The sequence below is a fragment of the Pelobates fuscus genome, chromosome 7 (assembly GCF_036172605.1).
Source record: "Pelobates fuscus isolate aPelFus1 chromosome 7, aPelFus1.pri, whole genome shotgun sequence".
NCBI lineage: Eukaryota > Metazoa > Chordata > Amphibia > Anura > Pelobatidae > Pelobates > Pelobates fuscus.
In genome coordinates, this window is record NC_086323.1 from 31,404,474 (window position 1) to 31,430,179 (window position 25,706).

Sequence of the window (25,706 nt, forward strand, 5' to 3'; positions counted from 1 at the left end):
CCGTAATACCCCCATCACGTCTGACCGCCGCCAGAAAAGGCTCTAGCGTGAGGGCAAACAGGAGGGGGGACAGGGGGCATCCCTGCCGCGTACCATTGTTGATGGAGATGGTCGGGGATAGTGCACCGTTTATGCTCAGGTGGGCTTTTGGGGACGTATAAAGGGCCTCTATCCAGGTCCGGATGTTTGGGCCAAAACCCATTGCCTGTAGGGTTTCTCCCATGAACTGCCAGTCGATTCTGTCAAAAGCCTTCTCGGCGTCTGTGGAGAGCAGGAGGCCCCTACGGGAGGCGGCTTTAGCGGAATGGATGAGGTTGAGGGCCCGGATCGTATTATCCTTCGCCTCACGTCCTGGGATGAAACCGGTTTGGTCCGAGTGCACCAGGTCCGGTGCTACCTCCCCAACACGGCGGGCCAGGATCTTTGTGAAGAGCTTAAGGTCCGCATTGAGGAGGGAGATAGGCCTATAGCTGGCGCAGGACGTGGGATCTTTTCCTTCTTTCGGGACCACCGCAACCGTAGCCATCAGGGTATCCTCCGGGAACCTCCCACCCTCCAGGACCGAATTGAGGCTCGACAGCAGTTCAGGTAGGAGTAGCTCCTCAAATGTCCGCAGGTATCCGACCGGGAAGCCGTCAGGGCCCGGGGCTTTGTTCGTCTTTGCAGCCTTAAGGGCACCTTTGAGCTCCTCAAGGGTGATGGGGGCATCTTGGTCATCGGCTTGGGCCTGCGTAAGCTTCTGGGTGAGATGTTGTTCCAAATATTCTCGAATGTCGGCCCGTCTTTGCTGGATTGCCTCCACTTCGACTTCTTTCGGCAGGTTGTACAGTTTCGCGTAGAACTCCCTGAAGTCTTCCAGGATGGCATCTGGCCTCCGTTCGGGGGGCGAATTAGCCTTTTGCAGGAGAGTAATGCGGGACTGTCTCCTTTTCTTGTGGAGCATGCGGGCCAGTAGACGTCCGCATTTGTTAGAGTTCTCATAGAAGAATCTCCGGGACTTGCGAATCGTATGCGTCAGGTTCCGGGATAGAAGGGCCCGGAGGTTCCTCCTCGCTTCAAGCAGGGGGCGGAGATTGTCCTCAGTCGGGTCTGCTCTGTGTGTTTTTTCCAGCTGTGATGTGAGAACGTACAGGTCCTTCAGTGCGTGATTTTGTTCCCGTTTGCGTCTCGAGCAGGTCTTGATGAAATGGCCGCGGAGGACACATTTGTGGGATTCCCATCTTACTTGAGGAGAGGTGTCCGTAGCCGGGTTCTCCAAAAAGTAGTGCCGAATGAGCTCCTTCGCATCAGCGCAGACGACAGGGTCCCCAAGTACCTGTTCATTCAACCTCCATTGTCTGTCCCTAGGTTTAAACAGGGGCGAGCGCAGCGTGGCTAGAACCGGAGCATGGTCCGACCACAGTGTCGTCTGGATGTCACAGGTCAAGAGGAGGTGTAGGTATTCCTGAGCAATCAGGATATAGTCCAGGCGGCTATGACCATGGTGGACCTGTGAGTAGAACGAGAAGTCTTTATCTTCAGGGTGAAGGACTCTCCATGCGTCGGCCAGGCCTGTATCACGCAGTGCCTTCCCAACAGTCCGGATACAGAGATCGGAGTGGGAGCTGCGACCTCTGGAGGTGTCTAGTCGTGGGTCCAGCGGAACATTTGTGTCCCCAGCTACTATGAGTAGTCCATCTCGGAACTGCTCTAGTAGTTTAAGGGTCTTGGAGAGAAATCGGTGCTGCCCCGAGTTCGGGGCGTAGATTGAAGCCAGCGTGTACTTCCTATCCGCAATCGTACCTTTAAGAAATAAGTAGCGCCCATTCGGGTCAACTTTCGACTCCAGGCAACAGAATGGGACGTGTTATGCAAAGAGTATCGCTACCCCTGCTTTCTTCGCCGACTGGTGGTTAGCAAAATATCCAGCTGGGAACCTCGGGTCCTGTAGCGGAGAGCCGATCTTTCACAGCTATTCTCCACTAGAGATCCCAGTGAGGCTCAGGAACAAGGTGATGATAAGTCCACAGGCAAGGTTTCTAGCAGGTAGAGTAATAAAGCAATATCCCCATCGCAATCCCAATAACTGGACGACACACAGTTTCAGGAGTAGAACTGACAAGCTTTATTCCACAGTTCCTTATAAAGCCCTCTCCCATGCAAGGGAGGAGGTTCTATCACTTAAGACATTATCCAATCTGTGAACAGTAACCTCCCACACATCTCCTCCCCTCCTCTAGCATCATAATCCCCTTATCATGTACATAGTTTTACCCAAGTTTTGGATGTACCCTAAATACTTGGGGTACATCCACAAATCCAATATCTCCAGATAGCCCTAGTCTGGAGGAACAACATATTTTAAAATCAGCCCATTCGGATAAAGCGTTCGGGAGTTATGGGACTTTAAAGTATTGACCGACCGCAGGGGTAAAGTATCCGAAAACAGTTCCATGCATTTTGGCCCTGCGGTCGGTCACAAACAGGCGAATACAAACAGGTGAATTATTGCTGTTAAGTGGCCTGACGGGGATTCGGATGAATCCCCTAGTTCGTGGGGTTCTTTCTACCGAACGGCGGGCCGTTCGGTAGTTTCCCCACGAAGTATTGGGAGTCTGGAGGTCTCAGCGGTGGTTGCCTAGTCAAGTGTCCGATTTCGGTTCCAGACACTCGACGGCAAAACACAGCTGTTCGGCAGTTTAAGATGGCCGCCGCCACGTGTTCGTATCCCGAATGGCGGCCACCCAGAGGACAAAGACCACACTGCATGAATAGGTAATTACCCGTTTGCAACATTGTTGCAAACGGTAATTGAAGGCACACTTTACACAGGGTGGTCTGGTTGTTCGGTAGTTTCATTCCCTTGTTTCATTCGAATGATTCTACCGAACAACCAGAGGAATACAGTACTTTACACACATTCAACTGCCAATATAACCGGATACAATGATTTCTATGCATGTTCACACACATTAAACTAGCAATATGACCGAATACAATTATTCCCATACATGTTGTAGGACAGCCCGGTACCAACCCGCTACAGGTCCTTAAGGGGGGGGGGGGGCGCGTCACCCTTAAAGTGGGTCTCCTGGAGGAATGCTATAGAGGCCCGGGCCGTCCACAGGTAGAGTCAGAACACACTATATAAGTGTGGAGAAGTGTGAAGAGATAGTTGGTGTGTGTAAGACTACAATGTCCGGCCCTCGGCCGTTCTATTATGAGCAAAACTAAGGCCTAGGTTCATATCCAGGTTCGGTTGGCATATTACAAGGCAGGGGGTTAACTCTCATCTATCCGTTCGGCTCTCACAACTCAGCTCCCCAGGCACCATTGCCCGCTGTAGGCTACGGCCCTCGGTGCCCCCCATACCCTCCCTCCATACCCATACCCACCCCCAACCCAAGCCATCCCAGTGATATCATCCGAGCCAGGCAGTTCTGCCAGTTCCAAATCATCTCAACGGGCTCATGACTTTCGAAGAACCAAACCCCCTCCCAAATCCCTAGGTGGGGGGAACTAACGCTTAACTGTTTTGCTAACCCAAAGGAATCAACGGGGGGGGGAAGCGAGGGAGGGGGAGGGGGCAGGAGCTCTGTTCATTGAGAATGCAGAATTTGATATTTGAGTTAATAAGGGTCAGAATCTGCAAATATTGGTAAAACTTCTTGTAACGGCATTTTCTTTGACAATTGCTATTCATACCTTTTTTTTTTAACATTTTTGGGTTCAGTTGAGGAGAGGAATGATAAAAGCTTCAGCCAGCTTTATACACGGAGCTTTTATGGCCTTTTTATTCATCACGTACATGACATGCATTGAGGGCTGTGAGTGTCTACTTTTATTTTGTTAACTACAGAGGCCTAGAATCCATCACGTGGTGAGTATACTGTCAATAAATGTCATAAGTTGAAATACATTATGCATTTAATTCTTTCAATAGTTTGTATGAAATAGTACAATGGAAGACTTTGGAATACTTATAGGATTTACCTATTCTGCTGCAAGAAGCCTAGAGAGATGGGTGGATAGACAGAGAGACAGGCAGATAGACAATGACAGAAGGAAACACTAATTAGCACATTTTAATTCATAGATGCGCTTTGAATTGCTGATTATTCAGCCAATCAAAATTATTTTTAGTCTATGGTCTCAGGACGTATATAAACGCTACTGCTAGTGATAGAACATTTGGCCACTTTATATCAAATTGTATTAACCCCTTAAGGACACATGACATGTGTGACATGTCATGATTCCCTTTTATTCCAGAAGTTTGGTCATTAAGGGGTTAAAGGGACACTGCATCCTTTAACCATCTCGTCTCATTAAAGTGCTCATAATGCCTAGATTCTCCTGTTAAACTGTTTTCAAATGGCTGAAGTGGGTGCCTGGGGACTCTTATTCAATGTTAATCCATTTGAAAACACTTTGGAACAACAATAGTGGTGGGGAATCCATAACCACTTCAATAAAATGACATGGTTATTTTAATGAAACCTTTATTTGGTCAATTCAAAAATCAAAATTCAATTCAATGCTTGTGCAATTTTTTTTTTACAAGAAACAAGAAACACAAACAAGTTTCGAAAGTGTTAAATATTTTGTATTTCTCTTATGTCTAGAAGGCAACATTTTTAAGGATTGAACCTACGTAAATAAAGGTTTTTTTCCCCTTTGACAATAAAGGTTTTACCAAGCAGGATTCTTTGGAAATTGACATCAATTGAAGATATTTTTAAGAGTGGAAAATAAAACTGCCTTTTCTCGCAACTGATGGGCGACCAAATGATAGAATCAGTTCTTTTGAAAGGACGGAAGGCAGCGGGTTTTATAAGAATCTGACAGCGAGCGGCATGGCCTTGTGGTTATCAGCCCAGGATAGTTGTGCAAGGTCTGTTAATTTCACAGTATATACAAGCAACTTGACAGCAATCACCAGGAAATTACATTTAGGATCATGACAACTCATCGTGCAAATTGGGCTCTTGGTGTGTTCTCACCTAGCTGCCCTTAGGGAACTGCTCCCGAAGGCTGTGATGCTTATCTACGCAAGAATTGTTATTTCTCTATGAAACGCAAAGGGTTAGTTAGGGTTGATGTTAATCAAGTTAACATAAAAAAGAAGACTTTTAATCCGTTCAATGCCATGTTTTTTTTTGTGGTTTTTTTTTTACATTTCGTTACAATTTTACAATATACATATTTATGTTTTCAGTTTTTATTAATACATACACTACAGAAATTTTTTTTTATATGTTTTAGAGATTATATGATATGTTACCTAGCGTCTGAAATAGAACCAGGAAGAGCATTTTCTGTTACACATAGTAGTTGTAACAAAAAATGGATAAATAAAAATGGTAAAATACATACAATGTACAAATGAATACAAAGAATTTTCGTTTGTTGTTTGATTCATAATGGATCTTCTATAGTGATGTCCCGAACAGTTCGCCAGGAACCGTTCGCCGGCGAACCTATTCATCATCATTGAGTAAACTTTGACCCTGTACCTCACAGTCAGCAGACACATTCCAGCCAATCAGCAGCAGACCCCCCCTCCCAGACCCTCTCACCTCCATGACGAATAGGGGGCGGACCGAACATTGTGCGTGTTCGCGACCGCGAACACGCTATGTTCACCAGCAAACGGTTCCTGGCGAACTGTTCGGGACATCACTAATCTTCTATATTGTGGAAAGACATATTTACAATCCTGCTGCTCTATTCAGATATTGACAGATTGTAAGAGTTACAATGGAATGGAAAAAGTAGTTTGTAGCTTTACATTTAGCCCATGCATAAACTTGGCTGTTAAAGTGGTAGGTGAAAGAATGCAGGTGACTTGGAGTTGGAGATGCTGAATGCCATGCACAAACGGAAAATGAATAACGGGAATTAAATACATAGAATTCCATACCATACCCAGATTATTAAAGCAGCTTTTTTTAATACCAGGAAAATTGGTCCTTGACTGTTGAGCCTACTTTATTCCTGACTTTTTAACCCCTTAAGGACCAAACTTCTGGAATAAAAGGGAATCATGACATTTCACACATATCATGTGTCCTTAAGGGGTTAATAAAGGACATGGACCTTAGTTTTGTATAATTGTTCACGGAACTTGAACATATTTTAACATGCTGTCAGCTGCCGCGATCTTACACCGGTACCACTGACTTGACCTGCTCTGACATCAGACAACTGCTAGGCATGTCTCTGCAAGGTCTGCCGTGTTGGCAGCTTTCTGTGACACATAGTTACATAGTTACATAGCTGAAAAGAGACTTGCGTCTATCAAGTTCAGCCTTCCTCACATATGTTTTTGCTGTTGAACCAAAAGAAGGCAAAAAACTTAGTCTGAAGCGCTTCCAATTTTGCAACAAACTAGGAAAGAATTCCTTTCTTGACCCCAAAATAGCAGTCAGATGTCTCCTTGGATCAAGCAGCTATTACCCCACTAATTAGAATTTATATCACTGTATGTTATGTTTTTGAAACATTGGGGAGCCAATTCCTTCCCATAATTAATTTTTTTCCCCCTTTACATCATTTTATGGCATCATCTAATAATTCTAATCCTTTGAATAACAAAAATGAGACAACATTTGTTTCCAGTTCAGATGTTTTAGACTCAATTCTCAATTTTGATTGAATTCCTTAAAATACGGAGTTTAGTGAATAACCTTGCAAGACTAATCGCATACCTGCCAACATTTCACATAGCCAAAGAGGGACACTTTCATTTTAGGGGTACGTGTGGAGATCTGGCCAGGGGCGAGGCTGTCCAACTTGCTCAGTTATTTGCCCTTTTACTTTGCTGCAGAAAGAGTTGTGTTCTGTACCAATATCAGGTGCAGACCACTTTAAGAGATCCCTTTGTCTGGATCTGATATTGATGCAGACTGTGGAGCTCCCCCACTGGACCACCAGAGATCCAGCTCACCCTCCACTGGATCACCAAGGATCCTGTTAACACTTCAGCAGACCCGTAGGGAATATAAACAGTAGGGGGCAAAACACATCCACCCACAACACTCGGACTCCCTTACACACACAATGCAGCCACCACACAAAACACTCAACCAGCACAGACACAATCAGCCTCTCATTCTCATACTGCTCTCACACCCAACCACTTCACACAAAACAGAGCCCCGGGCTCTAGGAGAGGTCCTCAATCTGGCACCCTTCCTAAGGCACTGGGCAACCTACATCCGACTCTGAGATATGGACCTGCTAGAGATGAGGGACATTAAAATAGAAAAGATGGACATGGGACTTTTGGACAGTTCCTCCTAAATAGGAACAGTTGAGATGTATGCTGATATGTAGGTAGTTTTGGATGTAAATTTAAGGCATTTTGACATAGCTTTGGTTTTTGAGAGATTGATTGCATAATAAGAGCCCTTTAGCTCAAATGATTTTGTGACTTTACAGTTTGGATGTATCCCAGCACAGATTGTTTGATGTTTTGCAAAGTAAACGTTTGCCCCATGACTGCTATAAATACTTGTTTACAGGATGGATACTTCTTGTCCCCGTGAAAGCTTCACTTCTTGACTAACAGAGTAGGTATGATTCACAGCATCTTGGCGTAGGATGTGATTAGCAGCCTTTGAAAATGGCATATCTTAAAGAAACGTTTTACATTGACTTTTTATCGAAACAAGGGTTTAAAGAAATCTGTATTGTTTACCTTTTACGTCTTAGTAATTATTTTATTGTATAGGGACGTGCTGTTTGATTTCTTTTGCAGTAAATAATATTAAAAGAAGGAAAACATTGACAATAGGTTAATAATTCATGGACTTCAATTGTACCTTCAGGGGTTCAAACAAAATGAGTCCAATTTTTCATTGTGCTTGAAAAAAAAAAAATTGCTCTTTGCTTTATCCCCCAGGCTGTGGGCAGCAAAAAGAAAATGGAAAGGTTATATTCCGGTACTCTGTAAAATATCTCAAACTAGAGAAATAAATATATATAATAGTATAAAAGTCCTTTATAAAAAAATACAGCATTATTCTTCTGTGTGCGTCATATCTTTTGATAGAACCAAATAGAGTAATTGAAAGGAACATTCTCAGCTCCATTGTAACTTCATTGGAATTACGTTATTATGGTGCCAGGAAGATCAGTGCCGCAGGATTACCTCTAGGTGTTAAGCCATTAATGAACAGTTTAACCCCAAAGTCTTGAATCTCGCACTTTCCTTCCACTTCTCTCCAATTTGTGAAACAGGAAGCCTCCGACACGAACGCCGCTGGTTGGCTGCGAGAGTCAACTGACACTCTAAACCAATCAGTAGCTCCCCATTCACAAAACGGCTTGAGAAATTCCCATATTTTTACCTAAAGGTAAGTTAGCGCCAGTGACCTCCTGCTAGTGCACAAGCACACAAAAGCAGGCCTCCCAACTGTCCTGCACTCAGCAGAACAGTCACTATTTTAGGGTGCTGTCACAATTTTTTTCCTTGGTGTTCTGGACACCAGGGAAGGTGACCAGGTACCACATCGCAAGCTCATCATAAGATGCGCTCACACTGTGCAGCTGGCAATACGACCATGCTGGGAAGGTTTCAGCAGCGCTCATTGCATTATCCAGTAAGTTGGGAGCTTGATGCCAAGCTGTAATGACCCTTCAGTCTGACGGGCCACCTGGTTTCCGGTTTCAGGAACTTATCTAGACTTTTCCTTCTTGCTCCCCGTGTAACCCAGACTAAAGTTACCTAAAAGTTTCAAAGTGAATTATGTGAGAATGCGTTTTAATTGTTCGGGTGCTGACAATGCTTCCGTGGCAGCTTACTGGAGCATCGAGGGAGCCGCTTCCTAGTGTGAACCAGCTGGAGTACTACGGTAAGCCAAACCTAGTCAGCTCCATATAATGTGAGCAATTTCCTTATCTCCAGGTCCTGAACCTGACTGACTCACGTACCCATGGGATCCTGGGGAAAAAGACAAAGGCCTCACCTAACCCAGCAGCCAAAATGACAATACATATTTTAGGTGTAAGGATTCTGAAAAAAGAACATGTGACAGTTTCAGAGACAGTAAAGTAAGAAAGTCCTGCAGAATCTCTTTGACAGCTGTGCATTTTTATTAAATGACACAGTGAAAAAGAAGAAGATGAATCAGGAATAGGTGAGAGCTCAGGTTTTTTTTCCCAGAAGAATATTAATCTAAGAAACAGAAGCTGAAGACCCAGGTGTTGCCTATTTCTGTTCATAATCATAAATATTGTTTCCAAAAATCTGAAGTTGCTAATCTGAGTCAACGCGTTTAAAGGAAAACCGTCATTCTTTAGTATTATTTAGACGAGCAGATTGCATGTTTTATAGCATCCCTGCATATGATGTAATACATGCATGTAAGAAACCTCGAAGGCTGGTAGACGGCCGAGACTAAAGATCGAAGGGGACACTAGTGATAGGCCGAGAGCCCAGTTCGAAGGCTTCAATCAGAGGAAGTAGAGGAACAGAGTGATCGGGCGCTGTCTCCTAGACTTTGTTAGCAGATTAACCTCTTCAGATAAGATGGCGTCTGGGCCCTCCTTGCACTGTAACAACTTCATTGCAATTAAATGCTTATGATACCTAGGGGCAGTAGCAGAACTAATGTAGAGAGGGTCCTGCCGGAATAATTTGGCCCCTTTAAGTACACGCATGGCTAAAAGATAGAACTCCATCTCTTGTACAACACCCACAAGGCTTTTCCAGCTGGGAATCTACCGTGTGCCCATCCTTGCATGTTGTTGGATTTATTTGTAAGCAGTGTTTGTGTTTGTATGTAAACATGTTTTTCATGTTTGAATGTATGTACAGTATGTATTTGTTTGTGGCGTTGGCATTTAAATGCAGTTGTATGTTTGTATGTACTGTTGCTATTTGAAAGCAGTGGTGTACTTGTGTTTAGTGTTTGTGTTTGATTGTGTTTATATGTAGAGTTGGCATTTGATTGCTGGGGTATATGCACATATGCACATAAACACACAAATACACACACAGTGACACATGCACACACAGATACACACACGCTGACTCATACACACACAGATATATGCAGATACATACACATACAGATACACTCTGACACATGCACACAGATACATACACACGTACACACACAGATGCACATATAAACAAACTGACACACACACATAACACATCTATGCCAAGACAACTCACATTTACGCACACAGATAACACATACACACAAGATCACGATTTACAGTCATGCGAAAAAGAGTTTTACATATCAGGACATAATAACAATAATCTGTTCCTTAGCAGGTCTTGAAATTAGGTAAATGCAATCTTAGATGAACAACAACAAATGACATATTACACTATGTCGTTATTTATTTAACAAAAAATAAAGCCAAAATGGAGAAGCCATGTGTGAAAAACCAAGTACATCTTATGATTCAATAGCTTGTAGAACCATCTTTAGCAGCAATAACTCGAAGTAATTGTTTTCTGTACTTCATCAGTCTCTCACATCATTGTGGAGGTCCCTTTTTTCTATCTTAATGTCTTGTCTAGAAGCTCCATATTGTTGGTTTCCTGAGTGTGTTTGTAGAGTTCCATAGCAATAATACTCCCATTAATATGTCTTTAAACTACAATAAACGTGTTTAGGAATCAGTCTGTGCATATAACATGCATTGTTTTTGTTCTTTGTTCACGTTTTAGCTGCATAAATTATCAGACCAGCCATCCAGTTGGCCTCATTTACAATCACACCCCTAAACTAAACTGTCCATCTGTGTCCATTTGAAATGTTGGGAGGTATGCAGTGGGTATGTGACCTCTAAGTGGCAGTATTAAGCACACCTACGGTTGTGTTTGACCAAATAAGCTTTAAACGCTCAGGGACCAGTGGCGTTTTTGCGGGGTGTGCAAATAATACATTAATTCTGTTTGTTATCACAACCGACGTAAAAGAAATGAAAGCAGATTATCAAAAATAATATCTTAACAGGTGCTTAGTGGGAAAAAAAAATAACAAAAATAAAAGTTCCACAAATTACACTTAAATAACAGAAATACAGAGCGATGTCAGCCCGTTCGTTTCGCTATTGCTTTGAGATGTTATTATTATAATTATCAGTTATATAGCATCAACATATTTACAGCTGTACAATGGGGATGCATAACGGCGAGTAACTGACAAGCAATATCATGTCAACGGATCAAAGAGAGGAAGAGGGATTTGCACAATCGCGCTCACAGCGTAGGAGTAATTGGGATAAAGGAGCACACCAGAGAGAACAATGTATCAGAGAGGAGGGCAGATTGACAGGTGAGACACCTGCGTCTAGTTAAACTTGATAAAGAACAAAGAGGTGATCAGGAGAGCTGTAGACTGCTCGATGAGAGAGTGACGGTGACACAATGTGAACTGCAATAAAAAAAATGTTAAGTATAGTGCGCACTGCAAACGGTATTCGGTATCGAGTTATTAACTAAAGTGAGAATCCAAATCCAAATTTAATAGAATTTTTGAAATTCACTTTGGATTGCTATACTGTAACTACATCCCTGTTAGTTTGATTAGGTGTTTTTAAAAACTATAAAAAAATTGGATTTTTTTGGTGTGTGTGTGTATACTGTATTATGTTATTGCAATTCATATCCAGCATACTATAACTGCTTTACTTGCAAGATCACAGTTCCGTTCCAACATGGTACGTCCTGAAATGGAATTATTAAGTTAAGCAGCATTGGCAGCTCCATATAGCCCTGCCATCTTTAAAGGGGCACTTTAAGCAACATTACCACCACAGCTTGCTTGGTTGGATCTCAAACCATTGAGAGACAGTTTGACATGGCACTCATGGACTACCGCGCGCATGTGCGGTAGTGCGCTCAGGACTTCATAGCCGTGCATGCGCACAAGGGAGCAATGACGCTTCCAAATGGAAGCGTCTGATTGCTCTCTGCTCACGCCCGCCTATTTCATCATTTTGCCGATATAGGAAGCGCGGATTCACGAGGCTCCCGGCGCTGGAACGAAGTGAGTAAACAGGGCTGCCTGGAGAGTCCCTTTAATATAATAATAATAAAAAATGTATAATTAGTTTGAATATTACGTTTCTGTAAGTTTCCTTCAAGCTCTGATATATCTTCTCTAACACTATTTAACACACACACAAAAAAAATCCAATATACCAGTGGTTCCTAAACTTTTTAGGTTCAAGGCGCCCTTAATATTTCAGTATTTTTCCAAGGCACCCCAAGTCGAAATGTTTAGGTTGTAAATCTGTACACCGCTGCAACATTTACTGGCGCTGTAGTGTAATGTACAGTATTGGTGTTTGAAGGGGTGATATTATATATTTATTGTGTTTTAATACAGGGATGTGTTTGTATGTAATTGTGACTGACCGCCTGACACCTCGACAGGGTACCTCCATCAATCGATGCTCCTAGTGCTCACCGAGGACTCCAAGCACTCCACCAAACACCATCAGCACCGTAGACCCTACGAACTGACGCGGCTTGGTTGGGGATCTCGCCGTCCTCCACCCACCCTGGACCCGACACCAGGATCAAGCTTCCAGTGGGTGAACCTCTCTTACTCCAGAGAGTGCAGTAGGAACAGCTCTTATAAGAGCTAGTGATTATACTCAGGGGAGTATTGTGATATAGCAAACCCCAGAGTGAATATAGCTGTGCCCTCCACACATGAGACGAGGCTCTATGTTGAGGGTAAAGAGTAACTGATTTTAATGGTACCACACTTGGCCTTTTATGACAATCCGCATGCAAGGGCCACTACCACATGGACCTTGTGGGGAACTCCGTTACAAAGTCACAGACCAATAATAACAGTGTTACAATGCATGACACTCCCATATACAATACAATAAGCCTTCCCCTTTACTTAGGAGATAATTGAATCAAGCACTATACAAAACTCAATTATCTCCAAACACAAAAAACACACATTTTTACAAAACCCCCAAAATACCTTAAAACACATAAACTCCGAGGGGGCGGGGCTTGGGAGCAGAGCTGAGCGGACGCCATCTCCAGCAGCTCCCGACCTCGTAAAGATAAACCTGAGAATATCACGAACATCTCAACCCACTCGCAGACACCAACCCCACTCCGAGCATTGGGTGATCGTGAGGAGCCGACCAATGCCCTTCTTTCACCAAGCAAAGCCGGGAAAGGTGAAATTAAAACACCGGGCCTACCCCACTCCCACGAGAGACGACCTGGAGACTCTCCTAGATAGCATCGGGACGAAATACCGCCCGGAATCGGAGGAGACGGTCACCGCACTACACAGCAGCCCCACTGCAACAATGGGGCGCCGCACACAAAAACAGCACCCGACATCGGCACCAGACCAACCAAACATCGGGGAAATGCTGCAACGACACGCACCCTCCAAAATGGCCACCACGAGATCCTCCACAGTAGGCCTCCCGCCAGCACCTTCGGAGCGGGCTCACTCACCGGAGCTAAGGCCTGAAGACAAGCGAACCAAATCTCCCCTGGCTGGCACAGAACTGAGCGTGAACACCTTTGCCACGAAACAAGACTTGCAAACTTGGATGCAAGAGATTCAATCCCTGCTGGCCGCGGATATTGGTACTCTCAAAACGGACGCACGAAAAACCGCGGAGAGGGTGAGTGCCATGGAAGGGGACATACAATCATTAACCAGTGAGACATCCAATCTCACCGGAGCCCTGCAATCCCTGCAGACTGCTCACCAAGCATTGGCGACGCAGGTGGCCGCCCAGGAGGACCGCCTGCGCCGCAATCATATTAAGCTCAGGGGAGTCCCAAAAGACATCGCCCAAGAGGAATTACCCCACTTTGTGAGGAGGCTTCTAACCTCCATACTACCACCAGCCACTGCCAGAAAAATCAACCTAGAGGGCATTTTCCGCCTGCCAGCAGGCAACAACACACCAGCCGCGGAGGCTAGGGACGTTATACTAAAATGTGCTACAACACAAGACAAAGCGGCAATTCTGGCAGCAATCAGAGGCAAGACTCCCCTACTGTTCGAAAAATCCAGCCTGTTATTTTTCCAAGACCTCACTCGAGCGACATTACACTGGCGGAGATCAATAAAACACCTAACAAGCCGCCTGAGAACCGCAGGCGTACAGTACAGATGGGGCATGCCGCGAACCCTGCTGATTCCGCACAACGGGACTATTCATAGAGCCACGTCAGAGGCTGACATACTGGCAGTCCTCACACTTTTTGGATTATCGGACGCACCCCAGACAACAGCCCAAACAGGACCATCCGGGATGGGAGATCCAGCTACCACGAGGCCATTTACTCCCCGATCCCCAAGCACAGGCTCGGAAACCTGACACAGCCTACAAGAAGGCCTGGTCAACCTGGCTCAGGCGGACTCTATTGTACTCGCATACTGAACTGTTACTCTTTCTCTATAACTGTTTAGATATTTAGTTATACCTGTTACTACATATGTTATTAACTCGCACACTCCTCCACAATCACCCATCCACGCACCCAGAAATAATCACACACTCCGTGACAAGCACACGAGCCCTCACTAATGCAAACAGGCTCCGGACAAGCTAATTGCATCTACCCCCCCCCCCGCAGCCCCCCTAGGTAAGGGGCCCCCACTACCGTGGTAAGAACCGTGGCCCCACAAGGACGCTACAGTGCAACCGACCGGCTCACATAAGTGTCCACAGCTAAAATAGCTCCTCGGGTAGACCACCCTCGACTTCTCACGAAAACTACGAACTAGTGCACTTACACATAGTAGTACCTAGCCTCAACAGAAGCACAACCATGTGACCCTATCCGCGAAGAACAGAAACAGGGGCTACCTCCATCACACGAAGGGTTATACACCCAGACACATTTGTAAGCACTACTGCACACACTCGTTATGCAACATGTTATAAAAAGAAAATATGTGCTGAACTACTTGACTAATACTCGTGTAATGCATACTTCAATCTCTTGTAATTGTCAAACTAATGCATGAAACCGAATAACGCACAAACAAAATAAAGAATTTAAAAAAAAAAAAAAAAAAAACACATAAACTCCCCACAAAAGTTACATCCCCTGATAGCCCTGATCTAAGCGACCAACATATCCAAAAATCCCCCAGATCAGTTCAGGGGTTCAGGAATTTCCTGGAAGTCATAGTTTTTACCGACCGCACGCATGGTTCCATGCCCAAAACGGTTCCATGGAATCACGGATAAGTGCTGCTGGCGACCGACCAGGAACCGCAAAGTCTTCATGCCAAAAATAGTTCCAGGGCATTCTTTGCCAAGTCCCCCTAAAGTCTATTCCCAGTTTTGGCCCATGCGAACGACCCCCAGGGAGCTAGCGTTCGGTTCTATGGTGCTGAACCAGAGAACCAGGGGGAATAAAATATGGGTCTTTACAGTTATTGACTTGGCCCATAGTCTTTTGACAAGAGGCTGGCCAGCAGGCCCCTCCAAGCACCCGTGACGAGGTTCAGTTTGTCACAGTAATGTTTGCGTTTGATTGCAGGGGTGTGTCTGAATGTAATGTTCACGTTTAAATGTGGATGAACATTTGTGTGAAGTATTTGTGTTTGAGTGAAGGAGTGTGTTTTTTGAGTTTGAATGCATTGGTGCTGTTTGTATGTTATATTTTGTGTTAGATTGCAGGAGTGTGCTTGTATGTTGTGCTGGTGTTGGACTGCTTGTATGTATGCACATATACTACCACATACATACTTACACAGACATTCATGTACATTAACACACAGATACATATAAATGCACAGACGCACAAATTCATATAGACACCGACACATACATACATATAGATGCACACTGACACATACACACACATAGATACACAACGACAAATACACACATGCACTCTGACACACACAGATATTGATACATGCCCACACCATGACACAGATACACACACTGACATAAAAAGACACACCCTAACACACAGATGCACATACACAGTGTGCATGTGTGCGCACATAGAGACACAGAAGCACACTGACATATATATATACACACACAGATGCACACCCTGACACACACACACACACTCACAAACAGGCTGTCCCTTCCTCCCAGCTGGCCAACATTACAGGGGCCCAGTCTCGGTCTTAAAGGATCGTGGCACTAGACCGGGCACCTGTTGAGCAGTAATGTTTCCCCATTGCTATAATCATAGCACCGGGGGAACATTCCGCGGCACGCCGCTGCACACAGTATGGGAACCGCTGCAGTATACAATAATATACAAGGAAAAAAGAAGATGTGTGCCTTCCTCTTTAAATCAGAAATCATTAAACAAGTCAAGACGCAGACACGTTGGAACATTCTCTTTAATTAAGATATGTAGCCATGGGTATATAAACCGCTGTCGCACAGGTCACTGGACAGGATGTGCGTTTTGTTTGTCAGGAACGAACTCTGTTTTCAAGATGCTACAAATAAGGCAGTTGCCTCATTAAATGAATCCCCAATTGACTAATTGGTGGCATCTCTCTCCCAGAATTATGCCATCCCTAGCTTTAAAAACTTTCTTTTAATCCCTATGGGATTTCCTGTGGAAAATGTTCGCTAATTACCCAGCAAACCCGTGAAAATGTGCTGTGTCATGTCAAGTCACATATTTTCAGGAGGGATATTGATTTGCAAAGCTTTCTCCAATACTCATTTGGAGCAATAAACCCCCTTTAAATCATATTTTGGGGGTTTATTTACTAAACGTTAAGTTTGGGTAAACTGCAAAGTTTAGGCCAAATGTCTTTTTGCCTTTTGTGCAAACTGTGCAAATTATTCTAAACAATCCGATTCAGAATTTAGAGAATAAATCCCTTATCGGTAACTCACTACAGTAAATATATGTTGAGAAATGAGTAAGGAGCATGTGTTCCACTGATTGTAGGGGTAATTAGGGTCCTGGAATGGGGGTTATACACTTATGACTGAAGAACTGGACTACCTGCAAGATGGCTTGAGTAACTTATGACTTTAGAGTATGGGAGTCTAGGGAGGTAGGAGTTACTGACCATCGACATACTAGTTATTAACCGCCCCACGTAACTCAATATAGGACGAGGGGCTCCTATTTTATGGTTTTTGGTGCAATTTATTTTTTTCAATTTGACAATTTTTAATGATTAATGGTACAGAGGAGAATAGGGAGGTCAGGGTGTGCGTAAGAAAATCCGATAAAACACAGTATACAATTTTGCATACAATCCTTGCAATGTGCTACATCATGTCCGGGTGAGGATATTGTTGGACATCATTTTGTTGGAATGCATGACTGGTCAAAACACTTTATATTGACCATTTCAAGTATGGTATTAGTTATTGGATAAGGTGTCCTCTAGTAGTATCTATTGCACCTTGTCATGATGAACCTAATGGTTCCATTACCTGCCTATGTCGAGTATTCCATTTCTTCTAAGACATGTCATGGTCTATGTCGTCTTGTCTCCGTGGGACTTATCGAGTTATTCTCTTATATGCCAATACAGTCCCTTTTGTTAAGGAGTGGTGTTAAGTCATGCAAATGGCAAACATAAAAGGAGGAAATATAGGGAACAAGGTGGGGGCGGGGGGGGGAAAGCTTATTTACATATGGGTATTGGTTTCTGCTACCCGTAGCCTTGGGTATTTTAGGTATCTGTTGTGTTAGTGGCCATTTGACATTGTGTTGAACAGAAGGGATACAGTACCACAAGAGGCCTAATAGGCTAATTTTCAATGATTTGGGGCATTTTTTAACGCCTCCTAGTTTATTGTAAGTATCCAGCTATTCTCATCTTTTTTTTTTTTTTTTTTTTACAAGGAGGGTAATTAGCCTTCTCTGCTTATACCTGTGGACCCCTAAAATCTATCATGTCTGTTGACAGTCCTTAACAATTCTAATTTTTGCTCTGTTTAGGATACATTGAACTGTGCATTTTTTATGTCAACAGCCACTAAGCATCTCACAGTACATTCATCACATCACATTACATGAATGAAAAAGAAAGCCATTTGCAGGATGCGTGTGGACATACATTATTGGCAGTTTTATTGGGGGGCATTCAATTCCTTATCTAGTGTGCACACTTGTCTAGAATTTGCACACGTGTTCAAACAATGCTCAGTAAACTCTGCAGTCATCCGAAACAGAGATTCAGTCCTGCAGTAGGTAAACATATACACTAGAGGGCAGCACAGCTCTGGTAACTTGCTGTCACCTCCTTTCTCCCACAAGGTCCTGGATTAGTACCACAATAGGTAACAGAGGAACCAGTGTCCAAAGGAACCTTTAGAACCAGTGTTTGACTATTCTTGATAATAGTTTGTGTTCAAAATGCCTGACATGACTTTTTGTGTTATAATTTTTATTTTATAATTTTCTGTATACCTTGTTTCCAGATAGATAGCCATTTTTTTGTCTTATTTTGAATGTCTTTGAACATCAGAAAAGCTGTCATAGCTTCATAGAGATTATCTCCTCTTTCCTCGAGCAAAGGCTTTCTCGTTATTAACATGGCTTTGAAGAGTGAACCCCCAAAAAATATCTTACATTAAAAAGAAAGTCAGATTTTCCCACGCAGCACAGTGTTGATTCAAGCTGCCGGTCTCTGTGGACTGGAGTCAGATGAAGGCAGAAGAATATTTCTTAAGGCATTCTGAGCGTACAGACTTCATTGACAGGCCAAATAATGAAATTCACTGCAGAACCGTTGATGGGAAGTCGATATTTACCAAGTTAATAATAGTTACTATTAATACTTACTTGCATTGAACATGAGGTTTATTTAGAGAATTACATCTCACAGGAATTCAGGGGTTTAAATTCTAAAAAAAAAAGTTACTGTGAATTAAAAACTAGCAAAACTTAGGCCAAAGAATTCGGGGGAAAAACTTGACGATTTTTTTCCAAGTCAAGTTTTGGATTTCACACTTTTTTAAAGCAGGCGTTAAAGCGACACACTTGAAAATAATTTTAAGAAAATCCAATAGCTAGCTAGAGCTATGCTAAAATTCTCAGTAGTTTTCATTTTTTTTAATTTCTGTAAAATGACTGTCTGTTTTTGGTTCTCTGTGGGATCCCACTTTTTCATACTAGGTGGTAAAGTGCAACTGTCTCAAAAGAGATTTTAACGTCGATTAGAGTTTTTCTTTTTATAACATTTTTCAATTTCTGTAAAATGACTGGCTTTTTTTGGTTCTCTATGGGATCCCACTTTTTCAAACCAGGTGGTAAAGTGCAACTGTCTCAAAAGAAATGTTAAAGTTGATTAGAGTTTTCCTTTTTATAACATTTTTCATATTTTTCATTTATCAATTTCCGTGAAATGTCTGTCCTTTTTGGCACAGCCCGGGCATACAATGCAAATTATATTATTCCCCCATAGTGCTACACATGCGTATGCATGCTCATATTCAGCACTAATTAAGAAAAGCCCAAGCATATACTCCATATCTGTACAACATCATGGGGAGACAATGTTTCCTGAATAGCACAATGCCACTGTGTTACGTGCATTTCATACTACCTACCCCAGTAATAACTTCTATAGAATCTACTGGGGTAATGGAACACGGATCGGAGTTCCAGAGAAGGGAGAGTTCAGTTCTAACTCACCTGAACCTCTTACTGTGTAAACAAAACCTTAAACATAACGATAAAAGCCTTTACTTTTAACTCCTTTTTACACATATTGTGATATAGCTCACCTCCCACACCTGAACCAAGTCACAGGCAAACTACTAATCCAAAGACTTACATTCCAGACAGATCTCCTAACAGAGAGATTCTTGTTCAACCCTCTCACCGCAGGCTAAACTGTTCCATAGAATCTTACTGCCAATCACTGGGAAAACCATTAATAAATACAAGACAACCTGTGAGTGTGTAGGTTTTACTATTTAAATAGCATGCCAATAGTGATGTACCGAACTGTCCGCCGGCGAACAGTTCCCGGCGAACTTAGCGTGTTCGCGTTCGCCGCGGCGGGCGGACACATGCGCAGTTCGATCCGCCCCCTATTCGTCATCATTGGGCAAACTTTGACCCTGTGCCTCTCGGTCAGCAGACACATTCCAGCCAATCAGCAGCACTCCCTCCCTTCCACACCCTCCAACCTCCCTCCCAGCATCCATTTTCGATTCATTCTGAAGCTGCATGCTTAGTGAGAGGAGGGAAAGTTTAGCTGCTGCTGATTAGATAGGGAAATTGATAGCTAAGCTAGGGTATTCAGTGTCCACTACAATCCTGAAGGACTCATCTGATCTCTGCTGTAAGGACAGCACCCCAAAAAGCCCTTTTTAGGGCTATAACATCAGGCTGCTTTTTTTTTCCTGTGTAATGTAATTGCAGGTGCCTGCCTGCCAGCTTCTGTGTGAGTTTCACATTGGATACTGTGCCTACTTGCCCAGTGCCACCACTCATATCTGTTTTAACAATAGGTTAAGCTTTACATTTAAAATAAATATTTTTTTTTCACTGTAATAGAAGAGCAGTTGCCTGCCTGCCAGCTTCTGTGTGAGGTTCACATTGGATACTGTGCCTACTTGCCCAGTGCCACCACTCATATCTGTTTTAACAATTGGTTAAGCTTTAGATTTAAAATAAATAATTTGTTTTCACTGTAATAGAAGAGCAGTTGCCTGCCTGCCAGCTTCTGTGTCAGGTTGGATGCCTTGCCCATTTGCACAGTCAGTGCCACCACTCATATCTGTTTTAACAATTGGTTAAGCTTTAGATTTTAAATAAATAATTTTTTTCACTGTAATAGAAGAGCAGTTGCCTGCCTGTCAGCTTCTGTGTCAGGTTGGATGCCTTGCCCATTTGCACAGTCAGTGCCACCACTCATATCTGTTTTAACAATAGCTTAAGCTTTAGATTTTAAAAAAATCATTTTTTTTCACTGTAATAGAAGAGCAGTTGCCTTCCTGCCAGCTTCTGTGTCAGGTTGGATGCCTTGCCCATTTGCACAGTCAGTGCCACCACTCATATCTGTTTTAACAATAGCTTAAGCATTAGATTTTAAAGAAATCATTTTTTTTCACTGTAATAGAAGAGCAGTTGCCTGCCTGCCAGCTTCTGTGTCAGGTTGGATGCCTTGCCCATTTGCACAGTCAGTGCCACCACTCATATTTGTTTTAACAATAGCTTAAGCTTTAGATTTTAAAGAAATCATTTTTTTTTCACTGTAATAGAAGATCAGTTAGTTGTCTGCAAGCGTCTGGGTGTCAGGCCTACTTCAGCGTGTGCTCTGCAGACCTGTGCCAGCGTGCTTTGACAGTTGCCAATCATATCTGGTGTCTCTTTAGCGTGCTTTTACAAAGAAAAAAGGTTTCCAGTGTAAGCTAATAGCAGCCAGTCAGTGTCCTTCAAGCGGCTCTGTCAGGCCTTCCTTCAGCGTGTGCCCTGCACAACCCTGCCAGCGTACTTTGACAATTGCCACTCATATCTGGTGTCTCTATAGCGTGCTTTTACAACCAAAATTTTGTTTCCACTGTAATAGAAGAGCAGTTGCCTGCCTGCCAGCTTCTGTGTGAGGTTCACATTGGATACTGTGCCTACTTGCCCAGTGCCACCACTCATATCTGTTTTAACAATAGCTTAACCTCCCTAGCGGTATTCCCGAGCGTGACTCAGGGTTAATTTTCGCTGCCAGAAGCGGTAACCCCGAGTCACGCTCGGGGTAGATAAGATGTACTTACCTCCGCCGCGATCCGCTTCGGGAGGACTGCCTCACTGCCCAGGCAGCCCTCCCACGGCAAATCAGGCCCCCGGGGGCCATGTGATCGCTCTCAAAGAGCGATCACATGGCCCTCTATAGCTGGCTGTGGATCTGCCAGCAGGGGGACTGTTTGAAATATCAGACAGTCCCCCTGCTGGTGGGAAGTATAAAAAAATAAATAAAAGACAAGTGTAAAAATAAATTAAAAATATTTTTATATATATATATATAATATGTATATATATTATATAATGCAAAAAACGAGTGCACTCGAAAGGACTTGATAGAAAATTATTCCAATTTATTCATACGTGCCAGTGATACCTATCACTGGCACGTATGTGAATAAATTGGAATAATTTTCTATCAAGTCCTTTCGAGTGCACTCGTTTTTTGCATTATACATTTTGACGGCCGAGGTAGCACCAAGGCAAGAACAAGACAGGTACATTGAGTGCGGAGTCCTCGATATTTTTATATTATATAATAATATATATACATATTATATATATGTAACGTCATACAAAGTGTATTTTAATATTAATATAAGTATATATATTAATATTAAAATACACTTAGAATGACGTTACATATATAATATGTATATATATTATATATATAATAGATGTACATATATATATTATATATAAATACGTATAATTAAAATAATAAATAAATAAAATAATAAAATAAATAAATAAAATACTGAAACAAAATTTAATATAAATTATATATGCATATGTAATTTCATTCTAACTGTATTTTGTTATTAATATATATATATCGGTAACAAAATACACTTAGAATGACATTCTATATATATCTATATATATATATATATATATATATATATATAGCAATAGAAAAAATATACCAGCACTCCTAGGCTCCTAGGAGTGCTGGTATATTTTTTCTATTGCTGTGCATGAGCTACCAGAGCACCAGGTACTAAACAAACAGTGAAGAGTGCAAGAGCTGTCTGCATTTATATATATATTTCCTGGCCATATCCATGGCAGCACAACATTGGGTAGCTCCTCCCTATCCCCATTGGACAGGAATAATAATTAAGCCGTATAAGTACCACCTCCTGCCCCTCCTTCCCCAGTCTTTTTTTCCTGTCCTATCCCTAGGACATGTCGGTCTTTTCAGACTGCTAAATTTTTCTTTTATGGCTTACCTGAGGATTAGTTCCTCTGGCCCTTGGGGAGTTCACCCTCTCTCCCCTGGGAAGTCTCCAGTATACGGCCCTGCGCAAAGGTGTCCCCCTGGAGAGAACCCCTTTAGTGACCGGGGGTTTTTTCTCTCCATTTTTCCAGTGATGACATGGAAAGGTACATGGAATGTGACTGGTTTCCGGTTTGGTATCCTCCCACCGGGCTCAAGGTAATATTGTTTTATTTTACCTGTTGGTTTTTCTTTCTTTTGGAAAGTTTTTTCGTTAAGCGTCCTGGGGTTTCCCTGCATGGCTTTCGGGAGCCTCCTGTGCGCCCGCGCGGCGTGTAGGCGTCTCCTGTGCGCCCGCGCGGCGTGTAGGCGTCTCCTGTGCGCCTGCGCGGCGTGTATGGGTCTCCTGGGCGCCTGCGCGGTTCTGGGGACTCTGGGACGCATGCGCGGAATTCGCGCGCAAATCTGGCCGTTTCGCGCGTCTTTTCGGTCATCTGCGCATGCGCGATGACGTCAGACGCCTTCTTAAAGCGCCAGGCCTCCTTTTTTGTCAGTTTGAATTTTCTGCTTCCTGGAGAGTTTCTGGCACCGTTGAGTTCTGTGGATTGTTGATTCTTCGTCTTTTTTCTTCTAAAGTAAGTTCTTTTTCCTTTCTCTTTTTTCTTTTGTTTGGTTTCCTGTAGTTTTTCTTCTGGGTTCTAGTTTCGCTGTTTCATCTATTATTTATAGATGGATTCGCGCTCAGGATCTAGAGAATCAGAATCTTCTCATCATAATAGGTCACAATCTAAGCGATATAGGTAAGCCATCCATTTTTGGAACTTATTGATATTTTGATATCTAAAAGAGTGGTAATGTACTAATATTCACGTTTGGTGTATTTCAGTGATAAAAGTACAAAGACTTCAGGATCGTCCAAAGGGAAGTCGCCCAAAAGGACGCTGTGTGTATCCTGTGATAACAGAGCCATAGAAGGGAAACGTCTCTGTTCGAATTGTCTCTCAGCAGCCGCTGGACCTTCTCAGTTAACACCAGACTTTAAGCAGCTTATCAAGCATGCAGTTGCCCGGGGCATCAAAGAGGTTGGTAAGACCCACAAGCGACCTAGATATTCTGAGCCGTCAGATTGGTCTCCTGATAACTCGGAGGATGAGTTTATGGACACGGCTTCGCTGAGAGACTTGGCTTTTTCCTCGGAGGAGGATGCTTTGCCTGATCCTGACTTCCTGATACCTGCGGAGGTGGATCATTTGATTGCTCGGGTCAGAGAAACCCTTACTTTGAAAGAGCCCTCGGAGGAGGAACCCTCTACATCTAACCGCTATTTCTCAGATCTTAGAAAGAAAAGAGCGGCTTTCCCTGTGCATACCACTATTAGTGACCTTATTAAAGAAGAATGGTCCAGGTCTGATAGGAGATCCTCTGCAAAAGGGAAATTCTCCAGATTATATCCGTTTGATCCCAAAGATGCTGAAACATGGGATCTTCCACCCAAGGTTGATGCTGCGGTGGTTAGGCTAGCCAAGCGCACTACCCTGCCAGTGGATGATGCAGGCTCCTTCAGGGATCCTATGGATCGTAAGATGGAATACTGCCTGTCTAAGTCCTATGTAGCCTCAGGCACGAGTCTCCACCCTGCCGTTGCTCTCACGTCTGTTTCAAGAGCTATGAAGGTTTGGCTACAGGAGCTGGAAGGGGACATCAAGAGGGGCAGGAGCCGTTCCTCTATTGTTGATGCCCTGAAGGATATGCGTCTAGCGATTGATTTCTCTTCAGAGGCCGCAGTGGATCTGGTGAGAAACCTTGCTAGAAATATGTCCTTCTCGGTTTCCTCCAGGCGGGCGCTCTGGCTCAGATCTTGGGCGGCCGATGCTTCCTCCAAGAATAGTTTGTGTTCTCTGCCATTTCACGGTAACATGTTATTCGGCAAGAATTTGGATGAGTGCATCAAGAGGGCGGCTGAAGGGAATAAAGCCTTTCTACCCCAAGAGAGGAAGTATAAAGGATCCTTTCGCGCCCGGAAAGAGTACCATTCCTTTCGTGACAGTAGGTCCTACAAGCCTGGTAGGGAATACTCCCGATTCCAACCGAGGAGAGGTGCCCCTTCTGGGTACAGAGGAGGCAGGTCTCGCGGGTCGTCTTCCTCTAAGGACCCGAAGAATCTATGACTACGTACGGCCCAAAACCGAAGGTGTCGGGGCTTGTCTTCTCCAGTATCTTTCGAGATGGACCATTTCCACAAGCGACGTTTGGGTGCTGGATATTATTCGGAGAGGTTACCTACTAGAATTCTTCAAGCATCCTCCCAACCGATCCTTTCACCTCACAAAATGGCCAGGGGACAGGGAAAAGTGCATGGCTCTACGAAATTTCGTCCATTCCTTGCAGAAGGAGAAGGTCATCGTCCAAGTACCGGCAGGCGAAAGAACTCAAGGATTTTACTCTCACATCTTCTTGACAAGGAAATCCTCAGGGGGTTGGAGACCCATTCTGGATCTGCACAGGCTGAACAAGCATCTGCACATTCGCAGATTCAAGATGGAATCTCTGCAGTCTATAATAAAGGTTGTGTCACCCAACCAATGGATGCTGTCTATAGATCTACTAGACGCATATTTTCACATACCCATTGCCCGAATCCATCAGAAGTTCCTGAGGTTTGCTGTAGAGGAAGGTCATTTCCAGTTCAGGGCCCTCCCCTTTGGACTGAGCACAGCCCCGAGGACGTTTACAAAGGTCCTGGTTGTTCTCATCGCAGAGCTCAGAAAGCAAAACATTGCTATTTACCATTATCTGGACGACGTTTTAATCTTGGGAAACGACGTGGATTCTGTGACA

General features: G+C 43.5%; 1 protein-coding gene across 1 annotated transcript in view; it reads left to right on the forward strand.

Annotated features, from left to right (window-relative positions):
• Positions 1 to 3,824: 3,824 nt before the first annotated feature.
• PDE4B (phosphodiesterase 4B) overlaps positions 3,825 to 25,706 on the forward strand; it is a 346,805-nt gene continuing 324,923 nt past the window's right edge. Inside the window, exon 1 of the mRNA XM_063427888.1 lies at positions 3,825 to 3,859. The gene's annotated coding sequence lies outside the window, so the exon portion shown is untranslated. The remainder of the gene's footprint in view (positions 3,860 to 25,706) is intronic.